An 11,300-nucleotide genomic window follows, 5' to 3' on the forward strand; every position below is an offset into this window, starting at 1 on the left:
AAGGAATACCTTAGTCACACGTGGCTAAGTGGTTCTCTTGAATATTGTTTTCTACCTTTTCAGATTCGAGAGACTATTTATGAAAAGGGGCCTTTGGAGTTTCCTTTTTGCCTCTTTTTCAAACTCTCTAAACATGAAAAAGATGTCGAGTTACCCTTCCTTCGGACTCATAAAACTGAAATGATGAAGGACTTGTCACCATGACGAGATCGAGTTACCTTTTCCTAGGGCTCGTTAAAAATACTAGGATGGATTCATCCGAAGCATGAACTTATATGACAAGCAAATGGTATCCTCTTCAAGCTTGAGATTAAAAATAATGAGGTAATTCCTAGAAATAGTAGGGAAAATGGAAGTAAACATATCCTGTATTTTGTATGTAGGTAGCATTTCGCTCTTCAACATGACACGTATCTCTAGCTCGTGTCAGGTTTGGGTTATCCTCCTTTATCACTTACTTTCTTGGGTTTTGGGAATCCATTTGCCTCTCATATGATTATATCTTATTGTCATAACGACCTCTGATCCTGTGCTGAGTCATATGCTGCCAAATTTTGGAACCATGTCGCCGATATGTTCAACAAAAGTCCCATCTGCAACTCAAACCTCTTATACCCTGTTTGACTTTTCTGTAACAATCCTGAATCACTCTTACCAACTCTGCAAAATCCTATGTTTCGTGTCGATGATGTGGGAAACATTATGGCCCTCCTTCGACAGATCACTTCATGTTGACTCCAACTCATTATCCAGGAAGATGGTCTAGAAACTCCCTTTCAGTACCTTGGAGCTTGCATGCCTCAATGGCAGGTTCTTCACATTCGACGATAGGTTCACATCATTGGCCTTCGATCGAATGATTCTGCGAGTGTTTGACTTCAGCTTCATTGTTCACACTCATGGATTGTGTTGTTGTACCTTGAGAGCCATCATCATTATTGGTGGTTTCTCTCATGCCTGTTAACGATTTACATCATTGACCAGTAATCAAGTGGTTTTCTACCATTTTCGACTCTAACACATCCATTCACATGGTGGGATTGGTCCTTTGGTTGGATCGATACAGAGATGAATACCCTGGGTTTCGTCTGATAAATCTAGGTTGCATGGAGTTATTAGATATTCATGATTGTACACATGATCCCTTCTATTCGTATGGTTGCGTCCATGCCGTGGATCCATACACATGATCCTTTCTATTCGGATGGTTGTGTCCATGCCATGGATTCATGTATTGTTAGATGCCTACTGAAAGATGTATTATTATGCATACTTGCATCAAATATGTCAAATATCTTGTATCATGCTTGATTTGCAGGTCTCTTGACAGTGTTTCTCCGAGTCCTTGCCTTGACTTGTAAAGCATTTCACCCATCACTTCTCATTCTTCCTTCATGCTTTAGGGGGCATATGTTATACAATATTTTTTCACACTCCCTGTCTCGTATCCTGAAGTGTCAAAATGATGAAAGTTTTTAGTGTATTCACCATGAAACATGTTCAGAAGCATCCTTGAAAAAAAGAAGAAAACTTTCCTTGAAAGAATTATGAAGAAACTTGTCAAAAAACCTTGTTTTTAGGATCAACGCTTTCTTCATCACTAATGACCCGTGCTGGTACCTTGTTGCACTATAATTTCCTAGCATTGCTAGCGCAACTTTTACCAGGAAAACCCACGCTGAACCTCTTTAGGTAGTTTTTCCTAAAGTGGAGGAGAAGCTTCTCTTACTAGAAGTCTCGAGAACGACGAGCTAGTTACCAGTGAATAAGGATTGTAATGAGATATCCCATTCTTGGTCCTTGATCCTACTTCCTTGGATATTTCCCTTGAGATGTGGAACCTCTCCCTCCTTTTATGGATCCTTAACTCCCTCTCCTTCCCTATAAATGAGATCCCTACTATCCAGAATTGGTTGGCTATTACTTGGTTGTCTTCCTAGTGCTTAACTATGCCCAAATGCTGCCCATTTTGCTAAGGAGAAAGGATCGCTTGAATGTTAAGGCTAGGACTTGGAAACTCACCTAAAGGAGGCTTCCAACATCAAGGCTTAAGTGGCTGTAATGCTTCCCTTTACCATCTATTAATAATACATTATGTGTTTGCTTTCCATAAATGTGTCAGTCATTGCTCATTTATTATAACACTCCTTGATCTGTTATATGACTTAGATTGGAATGGTTTTTTCTAATTATGTGTTTGTTGTCTCCACATGATTTTCCTTGTAGGTATTCATTCCCATTGGCAAAGAGGAGGTTGAGATTGGAAAAGAAAGACTCAAGGACGACACCATCAGATGTTAGCATCAGAGTGAGGTAGGTCATATATCCTCCTCTGTGTTTTCTAGTGTAAGCTAGGAAAGTTTGTACATATTTGTCTAGTTTGTTTCTAGATCCTCCCATAGGACTAGAGGGATCGTTTCTTTCTGCATTAAGGATTTCCTGCACAATAGTATAAGACATGTTAAGGAGAAGCCCTTGAGTTATTTGTCTCGTGGAAAGAATGTTCTTGTATGACACTAAAATATAAACTTTGATGGAAGGAGTTGTACCGTGATTATGATGAAGGCTTTCTAGCAACTTCTGGTCATGGAGGACTAAGGTATGTAGTCCTTAAGGTACATATAATTATTTTTATGCATAAAAGGGTCTATCATGACTTGTTTTAGGGTTATGTTGTATATGTGGAATATAGGGTTTATAGACTTCATCTAGTTAAAGGTCTCTGGTATCTAGGGTTTGTAAACCCTATATGGCACTTGGAAACCCTAGTTGTATGTAAACCCTAACCCTTATCTTATTTTTCCCTCATAAAAACCCTAAATTTTGATTTCTAGGGTTTGTAGGTAGTCTAGAGTATATATGGTAAACCCTAGTGTGATATATGTGGATGATAATATGGGTAAGACATCATGTCCCTAAGAGTTGATTAGGGTTTGTATTTGAAAACCCTAAGAATTCATCCTCTTAGATTCCATGGAAACCCTAGATTTATAATTTGACATCATGTTATTGTACTTGTATTTTGCTTGGTTTTACTTGTCGATGAATTTTGCAAGTGCATAATGAAGCAAAATAAGAAGCATGGCTAAGAAAAGCAAAATTTCTACTTTGGAAAGGACGATGGAAGGAGGGAATTGTAAGGACCTTGGAAGTATTAATGCTATCAAGTTCATTAAAGGAGTAAGCATGCATCATTATATTTTTTATTTAGAATGGCATCATGTGATAATAGCACATTTAGAGTCTACTTGGTCAGATTTCTTTATAAGAATCATTTAGTCTTGTAAAAAGGTTTGAGATAAACTTGCATAAGGTTCATCCACTCAATGTCTAACATTATGTTAGAGGATGTCATTTTGCTAAGGTGGATCCTATAGATCTTATAAGAACTCTCACCTCGGAGGTTCTTGGAAGAAGCATCATGACAATTCACTTAAACGATGATGGATTGTATTTGGTCAGTCTTATAAGGAAAGAGATCTATTTCTCTTTAAACATGAGATGTTAATTCATTTAAGGTCGAATATCTAAATGATTGTATGAAGGCACAAAAATGTATATTTGGAATAACTTTTGGGTAGGAATCATATAAATCCTCCAAGAAAAGTTAGTCATGTAGATGCCTAGGAAGATGTAATTGATTTACTCTAGAAAGAATGAAAAGTTAAAGACTTTCTCACTAGAATTTATATATTCAACATGATCTCTAGAAGAAAATGGCAACTTGGTAAAAAGCTGGATCCTTGGGCACTCTGATGCATGAAGGTAGTTCCGTTTGGAGATGGTCTATGAGGATGTTGATCCCTTATTCAGAAGTTCGTCATGACGAGGTAAATCTGTTGTTAATTTATATTATTGGTTATCTGGTTAACATTTTGTTTTGCTACGGGGAGAAAAGTTGCAGGTTTTCATGATGAAAGTTGAGGCAAGTTCAACAGTGTGGATGGAATACTTGAAGAATATTGAGAGAAGCTCAATCTCTGACACCTTGCAACTATGAAGATCCATATGTGCTCATCTAGGGATTGAAAGGTAACAGTGAGAAAATATAACTCAAAGGTCAAAGGTTTGTACTACAAGAAGGAATATCAATTGCATAAGGAGTTATGATCAACTTCAATTCTAGAGGGCTCGAAAGAATTCTATCATTGATGTAGACAAGATGAAAGTGATGTGAAATTTGGATGACTTGGACCCTGTCGTGAGAAGATGGCTTCGTGACCAATGATACCAAGAAAGAAAACATGCTCAGTAGAATGAGATGCAGAAGAAAGAAGGAGCCATGCAAGCTTTGAAGAACTAATAACTGAATGAAAGAAAATGTCTGAAATCTCCTCTAGATTTGAGAGGGAGTAAAAAGAGTCTCCTTGACTAGGAGAAAGATATCTTCCCTAATTGAGAGGGAGTGATATTAGATTGTTCTTGTCTTTATGGGTTGGGCACTGGACTAGGACTAACAACCGTAGGTCTTAGTGAAGGCCACAAGGAATGAATGGTGTCCAGAGGATTGAATAAGCATCTAAGACTGGTACTCCTTTAGGATTGGGAATCCAAGATATGAAGTAGTCTCGTGAACCGACACTCTTTGAGGATATGACAGGTATCCAAGATAAGAGTGGGCAAAGAGGATCAATATTCTTTGAGGATTCAGGGCCAGGAATCCAAGATAAGAATAGTCCTAAAATGACATACCTTGTGGACATTTAGGTGGGGTATGTGCCCTGTAGAGGTGGTACAATATCACATGTAAAGCCTCCCAACATAATGCTCTTGAATAAAGTAAGATCTTGTCTAGTTAAGCCTCAAAGACAATGTTGGTTGATCATAATGTTGATGATTACAAGATGGCTTATCAATCTGATTCTTCTTATGAGAACTTTTCAAAGGGAGTATTGTCCTTGTATCGGTTGATCAATTATGAATACCTCCCTAGTTAAGAGGGAGTGTTGAAGATTGTAACTAGTTTCGGTCTTCATAATTGTCACTTGTCTCATGTAATGATGTAATATCTATGTATTGATCAAAAGAAGAAAGAAAAAAGTAAAATAAAAATATCTATAAAGAATGGGCTTCATGTTTGGGTCAATGGTCAATAGGTCTAAGAAACTATTGTATGCTTGTAGGGTTTATCGTGAGTCAAAGGTCATCATTACATCGTGAAAGACCCCGTGGGAACATGTATCAAGAAATTTTTTTTATTGTTTACTTTAGAAAATTCCAGTACTCCAAAAGGAATCAAGTCAATCAGTTTGTAAAGTCAGCCACTTGTGGAGCCACACAAAAGGTTATAAAATGATAGGCTTCACTCACATTTGGGTATATAGATTAGCTCGCATATCTCAGCTCTTGGTCTGCGGTTTGGAGAGGAGTGAAAGTGCAAGAAAAAGGTTTTCAAGGCATGCGAAGGAGGAGATATTTTGTCATATGAGGGACCTAGGGTTACCTCAGGTCTGAGGTGACTAAAGAGAACCCTTTTGTGGTGAATTCCTATGTCGTTTCCTTTGAAGAACTCTTGGATAATCTGCTGGTTCTTTTTTGTGTCTTGGAGGAAGCTAGGGGTCTTGATTTTGGGTCATGGAAGCCTCCTTGGAAATTGTTTATATAAGAAGAAAAAGTTATTTTGGGATTTCCCCTTGGAGGGCTTTTTCCCTAGCTTGGAATTTCTGGTGTCCCTCTCTTTATGGTTGTGATCATCATGTTTTGGCATTTATTTAATTACGAGAACATAATATTAATCAAGAAGAAGAAGAAGAATATCACAAGTAAATGTCATGTAATGGAAAATGAATTTGAATGTTGTCTTTATTGATTTTCCAACAGGATTTTTAGTTTTTTTGCATAGTTAAAGGGAATCTCGACCCTGATTATTGTGTTATTAGTGGGGACTTCAATACCACTACGTAAAGTATGGAAACAAAGGGAGGAAGTCTAGTTAGGCATCCAATGAGTGAGAAAATGGAAGACCTTATGACTGAATCGGACCTCATTGACATCGAGCCCATGAAAAGGAAATAGACATGGATCAAAAAAAGATCAAGGCCAAGCCATATTTTTACAGAATGTATTGCTTTGTTATTTGTAGCATGTTCTTTTGCCATTATATATAATCTCCTCAAGAATAATATCTCCAACTATTTTTTTTTTTTTTTTTGATCACAAATGGATATTAGTCAAACTAGAGAGTTTGGAAGACTATGGGCGAATTCCTTTTAGATTGAATCAACTATGACTCCACCATAAGGATGCCTATCAAATTATAGAGGACTCAAAGCTCAAAGAAGTTAAACACACATTAAAATATTGGGCTTCAACATCACTTGTCTCCTTATATCAAGGATGAGTGGAGCTTCAACTACAGTTGGAAGAAATATAAAAGCAAATTGAAGAGGAGACAATTTTAAAGAAACTTATCCTTGAAGAAAGAAAAATTAGTCAGTGATTACATTGGGAATTTAGGAAAGAAGAAGAAGATTGGTGATTAAAATCTAGGAGTTTGTGGCTAAGTTCGAGAGGTTCAAATACCTCCTTCTTCGACAAGCAAACCAAAAAAAATTAAGACAAAGTAATCATGTCCGCATTAATCTTGGAAGTAGATAAAGCATTGAAAACTTTGAAGAAATCAATAAGGCTACAATATCTCATCTTGAGAAAGAACACACTATAGAGGAAGAGGAAAACTAAAATCAAGTTACAAAGGTGTTGGAAAACGTCCCAATGGTAACCACTAATGATGAAAATTCAACCTTGATAAGAGAAATAGGGGATGGGGAATTTTTGCATTGTTAATTTTGGCAGCGTTGGATAGGTGTTCTAGTCTCAACTTATGTCAGAGAGGCTAATGAAAACAAGATATCCAAAACCCATAAAAGCTTTCAGGAGAAAACACCTAAAGACAACTCAATTAAGTTAATTGATTAATAATTAAAAAAATTCCCAAGTCTAACTTAGAAGAATTGATTAATTAACAACAATTAATTAAGAAAGATCGAGAAAGCTCTAGAGACTCACACAGATTGAGTCTAAGATGATCTTAGTCATTGATAATGATTTAGTCGTGGTCGTTGGCAATCCAATGAGAGGTTAGAAGAGCATATCAATGGCGATGGAGATACATACAGTTGTGAGAAACATTGAGCAAGAGCGAGAGCAAGTTCGTTCGTAGATCGAGCTATCCAGTTGCAAAGACTCGGCAAGAAGAAGAGTTTGTGTCAGATAAGGAAACATTATTGATTAAAAGAGGGGCAACAGTAGAGTTCCAGTGCATCCCAGTCAATTTCCAATGCAGGAAAGGGAGGTTGCATTATTTCTCAGTGATGCTACGCAGAGGCAACGCAAAAGTGTTAAAGGGTAATTTGATTCAGACAGGGGGGAGATTGATTTAGGTGCTAAAGGCTGAGAAAATTTATAGGATGCCAAAAGAGTCATTTCCAAAGGCAAATTCAGCAAAAATAATATGTTCTGGGTGGTTCCACAGGCAGTGTGAGTAGGGCCTATGCAAGCATTGTGTAGAGGTTGTTGCAGGGGCATTTCAAGTAGCCCAGTTGAACTAGTTCCTAGAACCGAATTAGTTGTGCAGCGAGAAAATTTGTCTCAGATATTTTGGCCAAATTATATCCGGTGGATTTCTAGTGAGGCATCCAAATTATTGTACTTAAATTTTACTGCTGCATAATAATAAAAATAAACCCTCATCTGTTGCACCAGTTTTCACTTTGGGGTTTTTTCTGGGGAATTTTGTCCAAAAATTTTGGTGTCTATTTTATTTTGTGTGTGCATTATTTTCTTAGCTTCCATTTTATTTTCCACAACATAATTTTTTTTGTGAATATTGCAATTGTGAATTTATCGATATTTGTTGTAATAACAAATAAACTGGAGAACAATTAATTGTAATCAAGGATTTTTCACATGGCATCAGAGCATTGAAGATCAGATCAGAGGCTTAGTAACAAGAAGGTGAACTTGTGCAAATTCAGAGGGAGTTCTGAGCACAAATGTCTTAGATCTACGTAAACCACCAAGAAGTGTGAATTTTTCCATAGCACTAGAAAGTGTGAATTGCAAAGGCAAAGGGTTCGATTTCCAGATCCAGGTCGGAGGAAATTTTGATCAGCGTTAGAAGCATAGATTTGCAAGTTGTGGATTTTCTAGGAAGAAGTTCCATGAGGAGATCAGTGATTTCGCTGAGTATATCTCGGCATAGTTTATTTTCAAATGTTTTTGTAGCAATAGATTAGCGTTGGGTGGAAGAGAAAAGCACATAGAAGAAGGATTTTCTAGTTTTCTCATAGGGTTTCCAGTTTTCAAGAGGAGATCTATAATTTCTAGTTGTAATAGGTCGTAGTAGTTTTTCGAGTCAATGAGTGTGAGCTTCAAGAGTAACAGATTATGTGCCAAATTTCGGAGAAGGACTTCGAAAGTTTGAGCGAGTTTCCCAGTTGAGGTAGCAGGCAGTGAGAGGATCAAAGAAGGATTTTCAGAGACAAACAGGAGTAGATATTTGTGTTTCCCCAGGAAGTGCGGGTCATAGAATCAGGGTTATAAGAAAGAGAGGAGATTTCAGTTTATTTCCCAAATTTTGAGTTTCGTAAGGATGGCCACAACAGGTCTCAAAGATCAAGATAGATGTGACGAAGCCTCTAAATTTGGCGTATGGAAGGCTAGGACAAATTTCCTGTTGGAGGAGCATGGACTAAAGGAGTTTGCAGAAAATGTTGTTGTCATACTAATAGATCCTCAAAATTGGTAATGTTCAAGAAAGAAATGACCAAGTCTAAGATGATGATCCTAGATGGAGTTCGGGATCATATTTTCCCACATATTACTGAGAAGGCAACAACAAGGGAAATGTAGGAATTCGTTATGAATATATACCAGGATCCATCAGACAATCCAAAAATGATTATCAAGGAGAAGTTGAGGACCACAAATATGATGAAGGGTGAAGGCTTGACTCCATATCTCATAAGAATTCAAGATGTTCGTGATGAACTAGCAGTAGTAGGTTAGAAATCAGAGGACAATGAATTTGTGTGAAGAACACTAAATGAGTTTACCAGAGAATGCACAACATTTGTTTAGGGAATCACTAGACGAAACAAATTCCCTGATTGGGAATGCCTATAAAGTGATTTCACACAAGAGGAGTTAAGGCTCAGTCTTTTCCAGGGTACCACCACCACCAGTAGCAAAGGGCTGAAGGTTAAGAAAGATGTGGGTAATGCAACCTTTGCATCTAAAGGGAAGGTGAAGAAAGATCTCAGTCGGGGACAACGCTCAAAGGAAAAAGAGAAGAAGAAGAAGGATTTATTGAAGATCAAATGCTTCACGTGTGGTGTATTTGTTCACTACAACACCTTGTGTCCCAAGAAGGAGAAGGATAATAAGGGGGAGAAACAGACAGTAGCTTCGACAAAGATAAATGAGTTAAGCTCCAAGATGGAGGAGTTTGCATTAACAATAGTGTTGACGGTGCTGGACCCACTAACATGTCAAGGGGGTCTCCCCGGTAAGAAGTCCCAATTAGACCTCAAACCATTTGGTGTTGGAGTCCCAGCAGTGGGTCGTAAGGTAATGCCTTCACCGCGATGTCGCACAGAGGCAAGTAGAATAACTCTGTCAGCAGTAAGGGTGTAACTGATGCAATGAGTCAAGGAAGGTGTATGAGGGTTTCCAACACTTTGAGGGGGGAAGGAGGTGAAGGTGAGTTCCAGGTTGAAAGGGATCAGTCCCAACTCGGCTAGGAACACACAACACAAAGGACATGCACAGCTTCTGGCGAAGCAGTCCAGTCGGATGCGACAGTCACATCATAAAAGGTAAGATAACATGTACAACACTCACGGATCAGTCCAAGACGATTGCGACCGTTGTTATGGCAAGGTTCAAGTGAAAGGTTTGTCTGATGTCCGACGGAGCAGTTAACACAAACGGTGACAACATTAACAACATATGCAACACATTAACAACAAGATTCATATAATTGCATGTGAATCAGTTCATACATAAGTACATAAGTTAAACAACATATATCATTAAAGCAACCAGAGCAGTCCAACTACAATAACAACATATGCATGAAAATGTGCTGGCTCTTATTATATGAAGAAGTATAAGTCAAAATCATACAATACATCCATGTAAACCTACTAGCCCCAACAATGGAACGTTACAGCCACATCTGCCTGCTCCTCCAAAGAGATGTACTAGCTTTGTGCAGTGGAGAAGCCAAGGTGCGATACAATACTATTTAAGCCTTATTCAAGATAGTCTTAGTAGAAGCTTGGCTAACCAAAAGCCTATACAATGAGCTATGAGGGACTATTTATAGCAAAGGGTGGGGTGACCCTTGACATTCTCCTTTGTGACAGTTCAACTACCTTCATGACTCTTCACCTACTCTATGACTGTTACATCGAACTGTTAACACTTGACTTATACTTGACATGACTCAACATTACAATGCACATGTACTCATGTGAGACAACATGTCTTGAGAAAGCCTTGCAAGACATCACTAACACTCGGTCCGCTGTGGTGAGACCAACTCTTTGACTTGCTTGTGATGGTGAAGGTGGTGAGTTGATGCCAAGCTTGGTCGTCCGTGATGGTGTGCATGCACCTCATGGTGACATCTTACTGAAGTGAACTCTTGCCTCCGTTGCAACCAGTACATTGGTTCGACTCCTTCATCCAATTCGTCTGCTAACATGCGCATGGTCTTCTTGGGTATGGTTGAACAACAACACACTGATTCATAGTGTCTGTGTTGATCTTTAAGTGTGTGTTGGTGGTCATGCACATCAACTTGCTTAAGTGCATGTTCAACCCCAATTGGAATTGCTTCTTGTCTTCGCCTTAGTGAGTGTGTTGAATGGGTTGGATTGCATGTGTGCACTCAATGACATGCATGCTGCTGAATCCCTTGCATGCGATCAACAACATTGCTCACCATGTCTGCTCTATGTCAGCTGCTGGGATCGATCCTTAACTTGTACGGGTGCAGTTTCATCTATGAGTGCATGTCGCACCCACTACTGCTCCTGTTACTGTTGTAACTCATTCGTCTGTTTGTGTAGCTTCATGTTCTTCCTAAGTTGATACTTCAACATATGCAACTCCTTCTTTGTTCCATCTTTTGCCTTTGCGCGATCCTCATGTTGCGTCTTCACTTCATGGTCGGAGTCTCCAAAGTTTCTTTCATCATCAATGGACCTGCTTGAGCTTGTAACCTTGTTCCGCCTCTGTGTTGTTAACAACCCTCTTCTTACATTCATTGCATTTGGTATGCTGTCTTCAGC

This window comes from Pinus tabuliformis, chromosome J, assembly GCF_031772625.1.
Source record: "Pinus tabuliformis cultivar Carrire ecotype Pingquan chromosome J, CPIR1, whole genome shotgun sequence".
In the NCBI taxonomy this organism is placed as follows: Eukaryota; Viridiplantae; Streptophyta; class Pinopsida; order Pinales; family Pinaceae; genus Pinus; species Pinus tabuliformis.